Source organism: Nannobrachium achirus, assembly GCF_963921795.1.
Source record: "Nannobrachium achirus genome assembly, chromosome: 7".
In the NCBI taxonomy this organism is placed as follows: domain Eukaryota; kingdom Metazoa; phylum Chordata; class Actinopteri; order Myctophiformes; family Myctophidae; genus Nannobrachium; species Nannobrachium achirus.
In genome coordinates, this window is record NC_137816.1 from 21,433,841 (window position 1) to 21,453,350 (window position 19,510).

Consider the following 19,510-nt stretch of genomic DNA (forward strand, 5'->3'; position numbering starts at 1 on the left):
ATATAAGGGAAAAACTCAGGGTCCCCCCCCCATGTATCCTAGAGACAGTAGCATGCTGTCTCAGGAAGGGGAGAGAGCCGCCCCACTACATAGTAGGAAGGGCAGCAGCACCCAGAACCGTATGCGCCATAGCAGAAGGCGCAACGTCCAGGTGATAGTAGGTCGCAAAGGTGGACGGCGAAGACCAATTCGCCGCTGCACAAATCTCCTCAATGGAGACACCTTTGGACAAAGCCCAAGAGGTAGACACGCCCCTAGTACTGTGGGCCTTAAAGGGACTGTTCAGTCAAATAAAGATGATAACAAGGGTATTCCCAGTTTGTCACACAACAGAGTAATGTATTATTAACCAACAGACAAAATTTTTATCATGAAAAACATCAATAAGTATGAAAATTTTTGTTTCAAAATCTGTCAAATCCAATAGATATTTTTCTGGCCTTTCTGGCCAAGGACTGTAGGGGCGTGGCCTATGTGCAGTATGAAGCCACGCCCATTCACAGAGGTGTCTGCTTTGGTTTTCAGTGATGTAAAAAAAAAAAAAAAGCACTAAAGTACATTTACTCAAAAATAAAGTAATTAAGTACATTTACTCAAGTATTTTGTACTCAGGTACTTTGTCTTTACTTGAGTATTATTATTATTATTATTATTATTATTTTTTTTTTAAGTAAAAAGCTCACAATGTGTCGGGCTTGCTTGTAGATCTGATTTCAAAATATTTTTATACATTTGAAAACTTGAAATGAGACATACTGCATAATAAGTATTTTTAAAAACGTTTTAGGATACCAATACTTTTTCCAATACCAATACAATTCCTTTCCTCAAATAAATGGAATTGAATCCTGGACGTTTACTTGTAACAGAGTACTTCTAAATTGCAGTAGTGATACTTTTACTCAAGTAAAACATTTGAGTACTTTTTCCACCACTGTCACTGTCACACACACACACGTTGTATTGTGATTGGCTACATAGTGTCAGTGGGGCTGCGCCAGAGGGAGGCAGGCATGCACGCGCGCGTACACACACACACACACACACACACACACACACACACACACACACTCACACTCACACACACACGACACTGCGCAGCGGCACAGACAGACAGAGACAGAAAGAGAGCGAAAGAGAGAGAGGGAGACAGCGGAGCAGTGGAGCTTGCTAGCAGTTAGAGTTAGCTAGCTAAGCTATGATTAGCATAGCCTATGCTAACCGAACTCCGCGGATCCGTGGTGGATTAATGCACGCACACGCACGCACATCCGCGCGCGCGCGCGTGTGTGTGTGTGTGTGTGTGTGTATGTGTGTGTGTGTGTGTGTGTGTGTGTGTGTGTGTGTGCGTGTGCTAGCAAGCTGCTCCACTTTCTCCTGTCTCTCTCTCTCTTTCTGTCTCTGTCTGTACCGACAGTGCTGCTGTGCCGTGTCGTGTGTGTGTGTGTGTGTGTGTGTGTGTGTGTGTGTAAAAGGACGGAAGAGAGCCACAGAACACAGGCTCATCAGCACAGATTAGTTTAGCAACCCAACCATACAAGCATGAACTGGCGCAGCTGTATCTGATCTGAGGCTGATACAGTAGCCAATTAAAAGTACAGTAGGCTCATTACATATTACAGTATTACCGTGATACGTTATTTACGTACGAGGTTGAAAGCCTGAAAATATGCTATCCCAGACATGATTAAAAAAAGTAAAGTGGTCTTATTCTACAATGCTGTAAGATACAGTTCCAATTTTTTTAACAGGGATTTAGAAACAACTATTCTACATGTACAATATGTATATAAACAAATAGCTTATTTCCCTGAACAGCCCCTTTAAGTGCTTCCGGCACTTCAGACCCAGACCGGGTGTAAGCCAACCTAATTGCATCCACAAGCCATCTTGACAGAGTGGGCTTGGACACCGCTTTTCGTTGACGGGCATTCATGACCACGAAAAGATGAGAAGTAGACCTGCTGTCCACCGTCCTATCACAGTAGGCCTTCAGGGCCCTAACTGGACAAAGACAATGAAGACGCCTATCCTCCTCCGAAGCAAACGGAGGAGGATGGAAAGCCGTCAAAACAACAGGTTCCTTCGGGACCACACGGTTCTTAGGAATAAAACTCAAATGAGGTTTAAGAAGAACCTTGGAGTCATTATTGAGAAACCTCATACAATCAGGGCTCACAGAGAGCGCATGAAGGTCGCTCACACGCTTAGCCGTAGACAAGGCAAGCAAAAGAGCTGTTTTGAAACTTAAATGTTTCAAAGAGGTCCTCCCAATCGGTTCAAAGGGTGCCTTGCAAAGGCCCTCAAGAACCACTTGTAGATCCCACACAGGAAACAAGGCTCTAGTCACAGGTCTCAAATGGTCAACACCATGCATGAACTGGACCACCTCAGGGATTTTAGAAAGGCCTTTACCTGCCACCCCCAGGTGGCAGGCATCAATAGCCGCTAAATAACCCCTCAGTGTAGAGAACGCCAGACCAAGGTCCAGGCGGTCCTGCAGGAAATCTAACACCCTCTGGGCCGAAGCTAAATGAGCCACCACAGGTGGCTCCTGTAGCTCACACCAGTCCAAAAAGGCATTTCACCTTCCATCATACACAGCCCTAGTAGAGGGGGCTCTAGCACTCTGAATAGTGGCTACAACCGTCGGTGAGAAGCCTGCTGCGAGCAGGTTCTCCCTCTCACGGGCCAAACCCACAGGTCTAGGCCCCGTGGGTCTGGATGGAAGATCTCGTCCCCTGCCTGGCGCAGCAGATCCCTGTGCAAGGGAAGCCGCCAAGGGGGTCGAGAGAGCAGTGGGGTGATCAGAGACCTCCACACTCCCCTGGATGGTGTCACCAGAAGAACCTCCTGGTTGGAACATCTGATCCTCTCCAGAGTGGGAAGGATCAGTTCCAGGGGTGGAAACGCGTAGAGAAGACCTTGTGGCCATTCGTAAGCAAACGCGTCCGTCCCCAGAGGAGAAGGTCCCCTCACTGAGAAGTAAAGGGGACACTTCGCGTTCTCCTGGGAGGCAAAGAGATCGACTCGAGGTTGACCGAACCTGGAGAAAATCTGCCTCACCACCGCAGGGTGGAGAGACCAATCCTCGTAACGAGGCTCCCCCCTGGACAACAGATCGGCGCCGCCGTTCTGAAGGCCCGGGACATGGGAGGCTCTGATGGACCTCAACCGAGGCAAGCACCAGAGGGTCATCTCGCGCGCCAGCTGATCCAGCGTACGCGAGGAGAGGCCGCCCTGTTTGTTGAGATAATACAGGGCCGCCGTGTTGTCCGTCCTGACCAGGACATGGCAACCCCGGAGAAATGGTTCGAAATGCTTGAGCGCCAAGTAGATCGCCATTAACTCCAGATAGTTGATGTGGTACTCCAACATGGCCTGGGTCCAAAGGCCCCTGGCTGAGCGCCCCTCGTGGGTGGCGCCCCACCCTGAGCGGCTGGCGTCTGTGGTGATCACCTTGCGTGACACCACTTCGCCCATGGAGACCCCACTCGTCAACAACGCCTGGTCCCTCCATGGGACCAGAGCGTCCATGCAGACCTGGCTGACTATCACCTTCCTGTACCCTTGCAGGGAAGGAATCCTGAGCGCCAGTGACCACCGCTGGAAGGGTCTCATATGAAACCTGCCCAGACGCAGAAGTTGCACCGCTGACGCCATCAGCCCAGTCAACTTCATGCACTCCTTGTACCTGACCACCTGGTTCAGTCGGAAGGAGCCGAGACAAGTCAGAAACCTGTCCACCCTCTCCGGGGAGAGGCGAGCGGACATGGTGGCCGAGTCCAGAGATATTCCTATAAAGGAAATCTGCTGGGAGGGTGACAACATGCTTTTGCCAAAATTGACGTTGAAACCCAAGGCCTTCAGGTGTGACAACACCAGATTGGTATGGCGCGCCGCTTCTGAGCAGGAGGCGGCGGAAATCATCCAATCGTCTATGTAGTTCGCCAGCCTGACTCCCTGATGCCTCAGTGGAGCAATGGCTGCCTCGGTCACTTTCACGAAAACCCGAGGGCTCAGGGAAAGACCGAAAGGGAGGACCGTGTACTCGTACAGGCGCCCCTCGAAGGCGAACCGCAGGAACTTCCTGTGTGGGGGATAAATGAGGATGTGCTGATAAGCGTCCCTCAGATCCACTGAACAGTGGAAATCCCCCTGTCTCACTGATTTCATCAGTGACTCTGACGTCAGCATCCTGAATTTGAACTTTTTCAAGTGCTTGTTCAGAGCATGTAAGTCCATAATCGGACGCAGCCCCCCTCCTTTTTTCTGAACCAGAAAATAACGGCTCCAGAAGCCTAAACGGCTCTGGTCGCGTGATAACTCCACTATAGCGCCCTTGCGCAATAGTGAGTCTATCTCCTCCCTCAAGGCATCCGCTTTCAAGCCGCGGGCTCGAGTGTAAATAACCTTGCTGGATAGGGAGGGTATTTCCGCGAACTGTAGTCTGTAGCCCCGTGTCACCGTCCGAAACACCCAGTGATTCGGATTGCAACGCTTCCATTGCTCTGCACACTGTGCTAACGTGTTGCTGAGCAACGGAGAAGCCTTGGGGTTGTACCGCCTGAGCGGGACTACTGGGCCGGGAGGGAGAGGAAGGACGGGACCGAGAGGTTCCGTATCCGGGCACGTATCCGTATCCGCTAGACGCCGGGCCGGAAGGCGCGGAGACACCGGCGGAAAGAGCGTTTCCGTTTCCGGTACGCTTATTTCCGTATCCGGTGGGAGACGGACACGTGACCTCCAAGAAGCCTCGCTTGTTAAAAATACAGGCGGCACATAGCGTGGAGCCCGGGGGACAGGGTTCATCGCATAAGTAACATAATCCCCGGCTCGGGGAATTGTATTTACGTTTACAACCTGTGCTAAGGCCTTTATATGCTTCCTTACGGGAAGACGAGGCCGACCCTGGGTGATATGTGTTGGCTTCTTCCCTGACGCTAAGACCAAACTCCTGTCCTGAACTAGAGTCGGTATAACAGTGCCGCTCGGTGGAGACAGAGGGGTATTGCACACTAGTGAAACCATACCATTGTGAATAGGAATTAGCTTGTCTGGGAACATTTTGCAAAGAGAAATATTCTGCTTGTAACCTGTCTGCGTGACTGGAGGAAGCGATATTTTCTGAGTGGAAAGAAATTCCAGCCTGGACTTCTCTACACTGGCTAAATTCATGCAAAATGGGGTCGTCTGTACTAAAGCAGGTGGGTTTGAAATAAACAGGCATTGTTTTATCAACACACTTTTTAATACAGGCACTGGAGGAGAGCACAGAGGAGGAATAAACATTGCTTTCTTGGCATAAGAATTTTTTTTCATATTGTCCAAACGTCTGCGCTTGCAAGGGGGGGTCCCCTGAATTTTCAGGGGGACCCCGCCAGAGTCCAGTGTCACTTTCGCGGCGGCTTCCCACAGGCTTTGTGGGAGCTGGCCGGTATCCCGTGCCTGGGAGGGTGGCGGGATTGAGAGCGGGCCTGAGCCCCCGCTGCAGTGCGAGGGGGTCCCGCGGAGGAAGAAGAGGGGGTCCTAGGGGGATTGTTCTGTTTCCCCTGCTTGGAGGAAGAGCGCCCCCTGTCAGCCTGACCAGGGGCCTTGCTCCGTCCCTGTCTCTTTTCCTTTCTGGGTACCTGGGGGTCCGTCGTGGCCTCCAGGAGTTCCAGAGTGATCTTCTTATCCGCCACCTCCTGGCGGAGAAGCTCCAGTCCACCGCCCATGAGGGAGGTAGGGTGGCCGGGGAGGTCTTGCAGGACCTTCTCGGTCTCCTCTCCGGAACTGCCAGGACACTTTACCTTATCAAGCCACCTGGCACGTTCCGCCTGGATGCAGTAATCCATGCCGTGTCCAAGCCACTCGATGGCGTGGACATTCAGGTCCATCAGCATGCGCAGCGACTTGTCCATTTCCTCCACCATCTCGTCAGGCACCTCCCGCATCTCGCTAAGGAGGCGCCTGGTGGAGAAAAGCAGCAGCTGGGTGGCGTTCATCGTCCTGGCTGCCAGCGCGGAGGCTCTGTAAGAGTTCCTAACCCTGGAAGACTGCTTGTCGTCAAAGGGGATGGCAAACCCAGGAGGCTTCTTCCCCACGGACAGATTGAAGGGATTGCGGCCTCCAGGACCGGTCCGCTCATGACCTGGCTTGATGCTCCCGACAAGGGACTGCGCCATCAGTTTGTCCATGGGAGGACACAAGGGGATTCCCGCCTTCTCTGCGTCGCGGCAGTCGACCAAGAAGGGGAGCTTGGGGGGGTCCTTGTGTGTAGTCCAGGTTGAATGCAGGGCCTCTGCAAAGCCTGGGACCAGTGGGAGCTTTTCCATTCGAAGCGGGGGAGAGGATTCCACATCCTGGCCAAGGAGGGGAACTCTAGCCCGTGGTCCGAGTGGCGCGTCTCCGAGCGGCAGCTCCAGGCCACAACGGATGGTAGCACGTTCCAGCACCGAGAGCTCGTCCATGGGGATGGAGTCTGGGTCTTGTGCCGCTGCCCCTCTCGCCCCAGCCGGCATGGAAGGGGGGAGAGAGGCAGAAGGGGCTTGGGAGGATGCGGCGGAGGTGGAAGCCTCGGCATGAGGAACCACCCTGGCCGCGCCTCCGCCCTGTCCGGAGGGGAAAGTGGACTCGTCTTCCTCCGAGTACTCACCCTCCGTGTCCACCTCATCCATGTCGTAGTCCTCTTGCTCCGGTTCGTCTCCGTCGCTAGCATGCCAGGAGACGGGGCTAGGTGGCCGCATAGCCCGTAGCTGGGGGACGGAGAAGGAGAGAGGAATGTCACCGACGACTAGAGGGTGGAATTCTTTGGGGGGGACGGTCCAGGTTGCAGCTGGCGGTGGAGCAACGTGGGCGGTCTTGCATGTTCTCTTCTTGGGCACGGCACCAGTCGAGCCCGTCGGAGAAACAGCAGGGATAGCAGGGGCAGCAGACCCGCTAGCATCGGGGCTACCGAAGCTAGCTGAGGGCGAGGCCGCTGGAGGCCTAACCACGTGGCGAGAAGCAGCGCTGTGGCGTACAGCGCTGTCCGGCACACGAGGAGAGGTGTCTGGGAGGGATCCGGCGGAGACCGTGGTGTGAAGGCCGTAACCAGCGCCAGCGATCTCACAGCGGGCCTCGAGGGCTGGAACATCATACTGGAGGCAGTCAGTACAGTTCACCCCCGTGGCCGGGGCCGGAGGGGACAGAGAGGCCAAGGCGTGTCCTACCCCCATGCAGACAATGCAGAACGGATGAGTATCTTCATTGGCGATGAGGCCTTTGCAGCTGGGAAGGCCGCACTTCTTCGGTACCCTGGCTAGCAGGCTGCTAACTGTGGGCCGACGAGCCGCCATCGTGAGCTAACCGAAGCTAAGCGAAGCTAAGCTAGGGCAGGGAAACACGTGGCAGAACGTACAGAGAAGAAGTAAAAGACTCAAAGCGAAAGTGAAGAAAAGACCGAACTGTAGGAAGAATATAGAAGTAGAAAACGTACGGGAGATAATCTATAAAGGCCAGTGGCCGACTTCCTAGCCGTCGCTTTAGGCTAAACTTTACAGAATTAATACTTATATGGCTGAGTTCGCGACACTCTAGTTGCAGGTAAGCAGAGGTGCGGAAGAGGAAGTTATGATAGCCCACAGGGCTTATATACACTCGGGGGCGGTGCCCTCGTTTGTGATTGACAGCCCTCCCGACAAATGATATTTCTCGTACGGGAGCTTATGAGTTTTACTCTGTTGCAGCGCCAGATGGCGCTGTTATCCCATAGGGGGACCTTGTCTGGAGGTATGACAATAAACGCCATACTAATCGTAGGGGCACGATGAAAAGTGATCAAATAATGTGTTTTTCTTGATATGAGGTAATTGAGGAGGCATTTATAAACAAATCATTCGATTCAATTTATTTGAGTAGGCCTAACTGTCTGTAAAGCAGTGCTGTGTGACTGTCTACAGCCCTTACAACTGTTGCCTCAAAATTGTATGTCCCCAATAAAATGTTTTTGAGCGTTGTGACAACTTGTGAGCTTGTTGATCGGCTATTTTCAAAATGTTTGCCTCTTTCTTATACTATTTTACATTTTGGCTAATGTTTGAACAGTTATTATAGTTAGTTGATAGTACTTTTGATGCAGTAATGGTCTTTTTTCTTTTCTTTCTTGAGGTAGACCTATTTAAAAAGTCCTTAAATTGTGACTTCACTTCACAAAAAAAAGGAAGATCTTTTCCAAAAAAGTGAACAGAAAGAGTTCAAATTAGGTTTTTATGTGGCCACACCCACCAGTTCATTATGTATGCCTGGTTGTCAGGTGGGTGGTGACCCAGCTGAAGTTAGCCACACCCACAGTGTTGGCTGAATGGTAAAAGGGGAGGAGATGATTCTATGATGTCATTTTATCTGTGTTTTTGGGTCGGCACTTTTGACTCAGAGGCTTTTAGCTTTCAGGAAGAAATCAGAAATACACAGGGAAGGCAAATCTGCACATTATAACCACACCTGGGGGTCTATTAGAGTAATGTTAACTCCATAGACTCCATACAAAACAGAAAACATACAAAACTATGGCACCACCTCTTTAAAGAATGTACAAGTGTTTATTGCTGTGGTGTTTTCTTTTTACAAACTGGGATTCTCGTCAAATGATTTATGCTTGTGTCGCACCGTGAATAACGATCTAAAAACAGCGTGTCGCGCGTCATAGTTTTGCTCCGGTGTGTGGGTCATTCCGTAGCCAACTGGCGTGAGCACCTCTGGGCTTGCTTTGATGGGTGGCTCACTGACCTCGCTGCATGCAGAGAGAGTCACCAGCGAGCAGCGGAACTGGCAGACACGCTGGAGAGGAGATTAATCCCGCAAACGGATTCATATTGATGTGCAGGAAGAGAGAGATTGTAAGGCTAAAGTTTAACAGCGACGTACGCCTCGCCGCTATGAAAATGTAATGAACGGCAAAATTCTTCCTGTCGAGCTCTGTGTGTGTGTGTGTGTGTATGTATGTACTGTATGTATGTATGTATGTCTGTACTACACTTAGCGGGATGCTTAACAAAATTAACTCATAAAAGGCACTGCTCTTTTCACACTGGGTCTGATCATAGTATCATAAGCCACCTTTCCACTGCAGCTTTAGCACCACACTACACAACACCACACCACACCACACCACACCACACCACACCACATAAAAATATCTTCATTTTCCATTACACAAAAGTACCCCTATCAGTAAGAAACAAATTGACCCTTTTAACTGTGATTATAATAAAATATAAATTTGTATTACAACTATCCTAATTATAATACACTATAATGGATTATAACTGTGATTATGATACACTATACATTATTATAATGTCATTTCTATGATAATTATAATACACTATAATAGATTATAACAGTGATTAGAACACAATAGAATGTATTACAACTATATCCTAAATGAAAAGTCAGTGAGTGATCAGTCATTATGAAGTGTTTGGCCCTGTTTGGCCTAGCTCAGACCTACTCTGGATTGGATACTTTTTAGTACCACGTTTAGTACCACTTTCACACCACTCTACCCAGGTCCTTAGTGGATAACCTGGCATAAGTGGGCGGTGTGGAGTGGTGTGGTGTTGGGCCATGTCAGTGGAAAAGGGGCTACAGTAGCCGTCTGTCGGTGTCTCTCAGATGCCTTCAACAACTTTTTTTCCACACCTTCGAACCGACTGATCTCCTGACTTCATTCGTCTGCCCATCTGTAGTAATCTGTATAGTCTGTTTGGTGGAGAACTACAGTACCATACCTACCTTTACACCATCCCGGCTCTTTACAGTCTCTCCTCACTGTACTGGATACTATAGGCAAAGCAAACATGCCATCAGAATCATGTCCAAGATGGACGACTGCAGGAGTGGAGTTCCAGCGCAGACATACAAGTGATAATCAAAGCATTACATGGGAAGAGTTTTTGGCTGTGGGTAAAAATAGTCAGTCAGTGTATACCCATCATGCTTTGAGTTGAGATACGTGATTGATGCTCAAAGATGGTTGCTGTGTCAGACTGAGAAGGGCAGAGAGAAAGTACTGAGACAGAATGATTGGCCTCCACTCTTTGATGTTCCCTGTCTGTCTCTGACAGCTGGCTACATCTTCAATCCCGTTCCGTGTTTGTCAGGCCGTAATGATCCCTAAACATTCATCTGTTTATATCAGAGGGGGCTTCTGCTAATTTCCAGTCAAAGTAATTACTTCTCTGACCAACCCACGCAAACTGCTGTGCAATTTATTTTTAGGAATTTGGCCAGTACTTTAATCCAAAGCAATTTACAATGACAACACCAGGAGATTTAGTGAATGTTCCTTGGTTGCGAATATTAGTAAGCAGCCAGTAGTACGACATGCAAGGGTGAAAGTTCCATAGTCCAGAGGAGAGATTTAGCAAACATTTCTCTCTCTCTATTGCAACCAAGAATATTTAGAATCTTCTATTAAACGTGAAAGAGAAAGGACCTAATTTAATTAGCCATCATCGAGGTCAAGGTAAATGGTTTCTCTTAAAAAAAAAATAAGAAATGGAGGATGAGGACACAATCTATTTTGCAAATATATAATATAAAAAAAATATGTTTCGTTTCTGTTACATGCTAACCAATATGTTGTCCAAAACTGTTACTTTTCAGGATTCAAATTCCAAAACAGAAAAAGTTGCAGATACTTTTTATGCTTTTGTGTGACGCTCTAGTATGACCGAGTAGGGTTAGGGTTAGGGTTTTTCTTTTTTTTTTTCTTTCTCTCTCTTTTTTTTTTTTACAGAAAAGAAAACACAAAAAGTTTAAATATGGAGATAAGAGGTTTCTGCCCGACAGCAACGATTTGCAATAAAGCCTGTATAAAAGGACATTGATCAATAGGCCTATAACATAACAAGCCTACAGTGTTTGCAAGGTCACCCTGACTGCAAAGACAGAGGCCCTGCAAATTGCAGGACTACATGTTTTTTTTCCCAAGCAACTCAAACAGGATTGTTCCAGTGCCTTAAAATGGCCAGTGATCATGGTGCCGTGGCTCAACTGTGCATTAGGATGAATGTCAGCTCGGTCAAACAGATAAACTGCTTCAAGCTTCCACTCCCTCTCTCTCTCTCTCTCTCTCTCCACTCACACACACACACACACGCACGCGCACGCACACGCACACGCACACGCACACGCGCGCACACGCACACGACGCACACACACGCACACACAAACACACACGCACACGACGCACACACATGCAAACACACACACACACACACACACGCACACACATACACTCACCCATCTCCCAGGCCCCCACTTTTTGTGTGCCTTTTTGTGTTTGTGTTTTTTTTTTTTTTATGTGCGGAAAGAGACCCAAAAATATTCAAATTTGGTCCAGGCCGCCGAGCGGGAAGCGGTTTCTGGTGGTTCTGCTGGGACGGCACTTTCATGTGGAAACGGAATCTGTGGATCTCCCTCCTCTCCCCTCTGTTGTGACAGGGGATAATGAATTTCACAACATCTGCCATTTGTTAGCCCTGTTTGCTGTAACTGATCTCCTTTTAATCCTGGGACCTTCGTGGATCTTCCAGAGCGTGTGTGCAGCTCTGCAGGCTGAAATGAACCAGATGGATCTCGTGGCCTCTGTGGATCTGGGAGTTAACGGGATGCTAGCCTATAGCAGGCCCTGGCGAGGCTGGCACGTATTCACTCAGAATATATGGCTGCGGAGTGCGGACCCCAACATGTTGTACTCGGGAACCCCATAAGAGAAGGCTTGTCAACACTTTTGGAAAGAGTTGTCAAATTTTTTGAATCCAAGTAAGTATTTTCCTAGAGATGAAAAATAAAAGAGGGCTTAAGTGTTAACTATTAATCATTTCCTGGGGACCCCCTGGAACCCCATCAAGGACCCCGGAGAACAATTGCTCAGTGTCAGTGGTTTTCAAATTGGGGTCCGGGGACCCCCAGTGGTCCTTGGGGGTGTTCCAGGGGGTCCCCAGCAAAAGTAGTTACAGTATAGCAATTATGAAAAATATTATATAGTCATACAAAACATTTAAAGTGGGCCTAGAAAAGGTTGAAACACTGGTGTAGGAGAAGCAAGAAACATCTGTCCCCAAATTTATCTGAATAACCCAACCTTCAGATCAAGTTTCAAGGAGCTTCAATCCAGATCTAAAACTCAGAAAGTGTTGTGAGCTTGTAGATTGTCTATTATTCGTCATCCTACAAATTAAAATGGGTATCACCGCCCTTGGGTGGAAACCTTGTATGTCGAAAACCGCTCTCTCTTATTATTCACCAACAAAATGTAAATAGTGAAATTTGTAGATCTACTTTTTTCACTACTTTTGTGCAACACACTTGTAAGATGAATAGGGTGTTAATTAATTAAAAGATGTGAGGTTTCTAAAAACATAAAAAGTTCAAATATGGATATTTTAGAGTTATGGAGAGGATTCTGCCCGACAGCATCGAAAATAAAGATATTGGGTCTAATCGCTGTGGAGGAGCTCCAGGCCTGAGGATTTTGTATCTTATTCATGTGGCTTCTGGCTTTGGAAAGACACGTAAGAGTTGTTCACAAATATTTAACGAACGTTTCAAGACTACGGGAACAACAAAGGGCTGTAGGAGATTTGAAAATCTATTGCCTGGTGTTCCCCTGTCTACTGCGTCCAGTCACAACTTGCTTCATCACTCACAGCAATGGAAGGCTGTGTGGTATTTGATGACATCGGGGGTTGATTTTTTTACCCCGATAGGAGTGGCACATACAGTAAACAGAACCCTCGCCTCTCCGTTTGAAGGCTGGAATGGTCGGAATGGCAAGATTTTTGTCTTTGTTCCTTTCAAAAACATTTATGCCCCCTTTCTCTTGCCTCTTCATAAAACCTGGAATGTGGTTCAAAGAATGTGCAGAATTCTTCTGCCATGAATAAAACATCTGTCATTCATCGGCCTGTAGACAAAAGTGATGATTTAACACAGTGCATAACAGTTGAGGATTGAAAGCACAGAGCAGGCTAAAGTCATAAATCGAGCGTTTCTGGTCTGTCTTTCTGTGAACCATGTAGTTATTATCAATGGTCTTCACATTGGATTTGCGCTATAGCCATGAAGTCAGGGTCAGGCCTATTAAATAACCATGTTATCAAAGTTGTCTAAACCCCCATTACTATGCAGAGAAGCATACTGGATTCATACTCTTAATACTTTGGAGCCCTCAGGCCTAAATGAGGAACTAAGCCTATCATGCTTTTTATAGTATGCATTCTACAGATGCTCTCCATAGACAGTCCCACAGGCTGTGCTACTGTCCTCTGCTCTCATCCTCCCAAAGGGGTATTTGTAAATGGTGCTCTGTCCTTGGTCTTGTCATTCATGATTGGCCCTTAACTAGCAGTCTATTTCCACATTGATGGTCTTCTGCACTAAAGAATATAAATAACATATTTTTTAAATAATATCTGTAATCATTATATGTGCCTTGTATTTTTTTAAATCTGTGCAATAGTTAATATTCCTATTGTTTTTTTACTGGACAAACTTTGGTCCTTATTTTGTTGGTATTCTATTGAAATGTAGATACCTCCTATGCAGTTTGCACGTCATGCTATTAATAATGATCTGATTTTTTGCCCGTAGCTGGGGATGTATAATAAAGTTACATGTAGCTGAGTTATGTAACTGAGCTATATTTTGCTGTAACTTGCTGGTAGCTGAGCTACATTCATATTTGTGTAACTCGTCAAGTAGCTGAGATACTTTTTGGCTCATTTTGGCTCAATTTACACATTTGGGCAATAACATGAAATTAATATATTCATTTTGATTTACTGTTGCTGTGTTACAGAATCCCCTTTGAAAAAGCAACTGTCCCTTTTCCCTCCATTCTGATTGCTTTTAGAGCATGTCAGGCCGACATGACAAGCCAACAGGTGCCTCCAATTGGCCTCTGATTGGCCTGCAGTGTTGGGGAAGCTAAGTGTAACACAATCCACATGGCCTACAGTGTAAAGTAGTGTGAAACAACAGTTAAGAACCTAGGAGCTCCAATAGCTATGAGCTAGAGCTCCAACAGAGTAGCAGTGTATGTGGACTGTCCTGCTGGGACTCTGTCCTTCTACACAGTGTCCTCACACCTTCCAGGACACATTCACCAAACCTCTCTATGCTGGGTTCTGGTAAAGGATGGCTGAAATGGACTGAGATTCTGAGAACACCACCACCACCAGGCAGCAGCTAGCAGCCAGGCAGGGCCGTAGCGTGTCTAATCGGCGCTCTAGGCGAGCTCTCTCAAATGCGCCCCCCCACTCCCGCTTGCGCGATTTTTGTGGGTTTTGCCGTGAATTTAGTCGGTTTTGGGCCGGTTTTGGGCTGGTTTGGGTCCACTCCCTCCATCCTAGAGGGGGCCTCTAGGATGGCGCTCTAGGCGACCGCCTATACCGCCTATAGCTAAAAACGGCCCTGCAGCCAGGCCAGTCTCAGGAGCTGCTGCTGGGGGGGAAGCTTGAATAAACAAGAACAAATCATCTTCAAAGTGAGTGTTGCTTGTCCTTTTCTAAATAGTTGTTGTTTGAACCTTAGAGAGTCGGAGAGACTACAGCCTATTCTTGAATCAAAAGTTGACTAGTGCTCCTCTTCCTCTCTCTCTCCAAAGAAGGTCTCAGCAAGAACAGTCACCAACGTCATTTAGGCTCCATGGCCATCCGCCATGACACTTTGGGTGGCGGAAGTGCCACCCAAAATAACATTAGCGTCCAGGCCAAGCCAGTAGCTGCCCACGGCTAACACACTGGACACCTTGGTCTTCACCGAAGAACAAAACTCTGCTTTTACATCAAAGGGTTTGCACAGTTTCCATTTAAACATCTCCATTTAAACATCTGCAGCTTATTACCAAAAACTGACGAGTTATGTGAGCTGGCAAAAAGAAAAAAGAAAATCAATGCAAGCATTCTGTTTTTCTGAAACACACTTGGATTCTTCCATCACAGACTCTGAAGTTGCAATTGAAAACTATGCCATTGTCCATAAGGATAGGAACAGAAACGGTGGCGGAGACTGTATTTTTGTTAGGGCTGATATAGATTTCAATGTTAGACATGACCTTGATAATGACAACTTAGAATCTGGATTGATGTTTTACTTCCTAAAAGTAAAATATTATTAATTGGCACTGTATAGACCACTGGATCAGAGGAATTTTATTGAAATCCTTGCAGGTTGTCCTGATTTTTTTTTTCACCATGAATCAATGACGTAAATATTTTAAGAATATAAATGGTCTAAATCTTTTTTTTTTTTTTTTTTTAATCACTTGGTTTTAAGGTTGAGATTTGATAAGATTGAAGATCAAATGTCATGACTCATGCACAGAATCCTCAGCAGATCCTCTTTAATTGTGGAACTTTTATTAACAGTTATTAACAGTTTACTAAAGAAAATGTCAACCTTTGTTAAATAAAGGTATAAAACTCTGAGGAATATTTCTGCTGGCATGCATGTGACTTTTTTGTATATTGTTTCATACCATGTGCATTCTCAATTTAAGGCTGAAAAAATGTAACTGAGCTACTTTTTCTATATAGGTATATGTAACATGTAGCTTTATTAAACTACTGCCATGGTGAACTGTGCTTTAGAAGTAGCTTCCCCAAAACTGCTGTAGCACTTGTCCTAGTTTTGGCCACCTTGCAGGCTTATGCAAAGGCTAAATGTAATTGTGGGCTCGCCAGTACCTGGCGAGCACACTTTAGATATTGTCATTATTTATTTATTTATTTATCTAGTAAGTAGACGGGATTTTCGGTTCCTTTCTACTCCTACATACTTAGTGAGAAAATGAAAATAAAAACATCAGGAAGCCTTCGAAAGTGCGATCTTTGAACAGGTATAGCTCATGCTGTGTTATACATACAGCCATGAAACCTGTATACACTTATGCGTCTCCTCATGCCGAACAACTTTTACCCTCTAACTTTTGACCTCTGACCTTTAGGTCTCCCACAATTCGGAATTATATGAAAAACAGTAAAAATCTATCTCCTCCTGGGATCTTTGCGATACGCGCATGAAACTTTTTTCACATGAACTTTGGACCAATACGGTCAAACTAGTCTCGGCGGATTTCTTTTAAAGTGAAATATATTTTATTAATAATTCAATCAATGTTGCGGTTTTATGCAAATTATTCTTCGGCCTCTAAATCATACATGCAAAGTTACACGTTCATGGCATTTGGCAAAGATGTGGAGGGTTAGTCAAAGTATCACTGAAACCAATTTTATTCCAATAGGCCAAAGGGGGGCGCTATACGAAGCGTTTGAAAATTCAAACTTCAAACGGGCATAAGTCATGACTCGTTTCGTTTGAAGACATGCAACTTGTTACACGCGTGCTTTGACTCGAGCGGAAGACATCTGTGTCGTTGTTAAGTAAGCTCCGCCCCCCGATTTTCCGCCATATTGAGCAGTTTGTAAAACGCGTAAACCCGCTTTTATTCTGGAATTTTCACTCCACGTGCACAAAACTTTTTTTACGTGAACTTTGGACCGATATCTAAAGATCTGTCAGATCGGATTTCTTTAAAATTGAAACATGCTTTTTAAAATAAATTCAATGAATATTGCAGTTTTATGCAAATTATTCTTCTGCCTCTAAATCATACATGCAAAGTAACATGTTCATGGCATTTGGCAAAGATGTAGAGTGTTAGTCCAAATATCACTAAAACCAATCTTACCCCAATTGGCCAAAGGGGGGCGCTATATCATTTTGAGCAGTTTGTGAAACGCTTAAACCCGTTAGGATTTATTTTTGCAATTTGCATGAAACATTCTACACACAATCTAAGGACCTTTATCTAATATGCCTATGAAGTGCACACACACAAAAAAAATAATAATAATGAATATAGCTGCAAGCAGCGATAAAGTGGCCAAAGCCAAAAACACCTCAAATCATGAACACAGCCTGCAATGTGCGTGAAATCTTGCAAGCACATTCCCAATAGGTCAAGGAGCAGATACCACCCTTCTTACATTGGCCTGTTATAGCGCCACCAGCGGGTCAACTTTTGCACAACACATTTTTGGAACAAAATGGACCAATCTTTGACGTCAGTAACGTCAAAGAGAGCACTGCCTGCGATCTTGACATTTTGTACTTTTATAGCCATTGTTTTCTGGCTTGAAGCGAGCCCACAATTGTTTCGAAGGAACAATATTTTTCTAGTTTAGATAGCATGTTGTAGACAGAAGCCATATTCATTTGTAAACCTGCCATTCTATTGTGTATAGTTTCAATGTATAGTTTATACTGTTTACTAGCTTACAGATGATAGGGTTCTTGGTTTACCTATGTTTCTATGATGTATTACCTCGTGTTTACCTTGCATACTGTCGCTCTGGATTAAGAGTGTTTGCTAAATGCCTAAATTGAAAATTGGATCATCCTCTCCCCGGTATAAAAATGTAATTTAATTTCATTAAATCCCAGTGTATGACACAGGACAAGTTCAGGATACATTCAAATCTCTAATACGATATTGTGAGCATTTGTGATTTTTTATTTTTTTGTAGATAAACAAAAATGATTATCCTGCCCTCCCCAAAGCACCTTGAGGAATACTGCTCCAAACCAACTATAGTGACTCATGTTGACTAGGCCTATACCTATTGGGGAAACTGGGTTGACTTGAGTCAGACGTGTGCACAATAAAAATCAATGTCCAGACTGCTGTTGTATCTCTTTGGATATCGTTGCTGTCGGGCAGAAACCTAACTAACCTAAAGTGTTTTTTTCGTAAATTAACGCCTTACTTGATCATACTACAGCGTCAAACCAAAGTATTAAAAGTAGCTGGAAAAGGACTCTAAGTGCGACATTGAGCTTGTAGATCTGCTACTTTTGAATCCGCAACACATATGGGATATGGCATGACGGCATGGTCAAAAACTGTGTGGCCTTCCCCCATTGCACACACCTGGCTCCCATCACCCACTGCCAGGTATAGGCTAAATTTAACTACCTACTGTGATTAACATCATTCTTACCAAGGCCACACATATGCACGATTAATTTAATGAAAAACAAGTATTTTGGCTCCAACACCAGAGAGTTCTCAGAGATAGCACGGAAGTCATTAGTCTGTGGTATCTGAGGCATAAAAAAAATATAGGATATATATATATATATATATATAGGCTATATATATATATATACATAATTCAAATCTATATGTCGTATGTCATACAATGTAGGTCGGACATACAATGACACACAGATTTTAATTTAATCAAATGTGAGTCACATTTGATTAAATTAAATTTGATCACATTATGTGACTGCTTTGAAGATCGACTGGTTGTGAACACTCACTGGTGCACACAGGCCTATTTTGTGCTTTGATTTGATTGACGACTTTATTATAAGTTTGCATAGGGAATTCATGACGGTACAGTTCACTGGTACAAGGTCAAATAAAGGGAGATCCTAGAAAAGCACTTGGCTTGTTTACACAGGAAACCATTGAAGTAGGCCTATCTCATATAACATTGAATGACAGACAGATAGAACACAGTACTATGCAGTAGATTTAGTCAGAAAAGAAAGGAACAAAGAAAAAAAAACAGTGCTTATTATATGAGATACTTTAATGGTTTCCTGTGGAAAAAAGCGTATAGTCTTTTCTAGGATCTCCTTTTAGTAGACCTTGTACCAGTGAACTGTACCGTCATGAAACTGTAGGCCTACCTTATGCAAACTTCTAATAAAGTCTTCAATCAATCAATCAAAGTGCAAAGAAATATATACAGTAGGTAAAAAACAAAGAAGGGTCAGGGGAGGGTAAGAAAAGGGTAAGGGTAATGCTCCTGTGTGCACCAGTGCAATTAGAGATTTAAGCTACATTAATGAGTTTTAAATAACTATTCACTAGAGTAGGCCTATGTCTAAAACTTTTGAGCATGATTTGTTTTGCTTACCTGAAATAATCTCTTTTTTTTTTATAATTATTGTTATTGCTGATGCTGTTTTCATTGTTGGCTTTTGTTGGTTGGGAGGTGAATTGTAGGCCTATGTAAGTTTGTGTAAACTAGTAATGGTAAGTAAAAAGTAGTAATGGTTAATACAGCAAACATTGGTAAAACATAGATACATCTCCTGGTGTCAATTTAGCAAAGTAGGATGAAGATCGAATTTTACGGTCATTACGCTCCCTACTGTCCATAATGGTAACACAAAGTTTACACCGCCTGGTCTCCAGGCGGCGCTGTAATGAAGTAACAAGTTACACTGGAATTGGTGCCCTATCGAATCAAGTGACGCCTCGTTAATTTGTCATTGTGTAAAGTTGATCTGAAAAGACGGCCAGTGCCACATTGTCAAGTTACACACAATAATAATCGCTGACATAAAATCTTGTATGGCGATATTAGCATCGAATAAACTCGATTATGGGGTTATGGCATACGATTGGTCACCAATGTAGGTGTAACACTGTAGGAACTCTTGTTGAGTTTGTCCTTCCGGG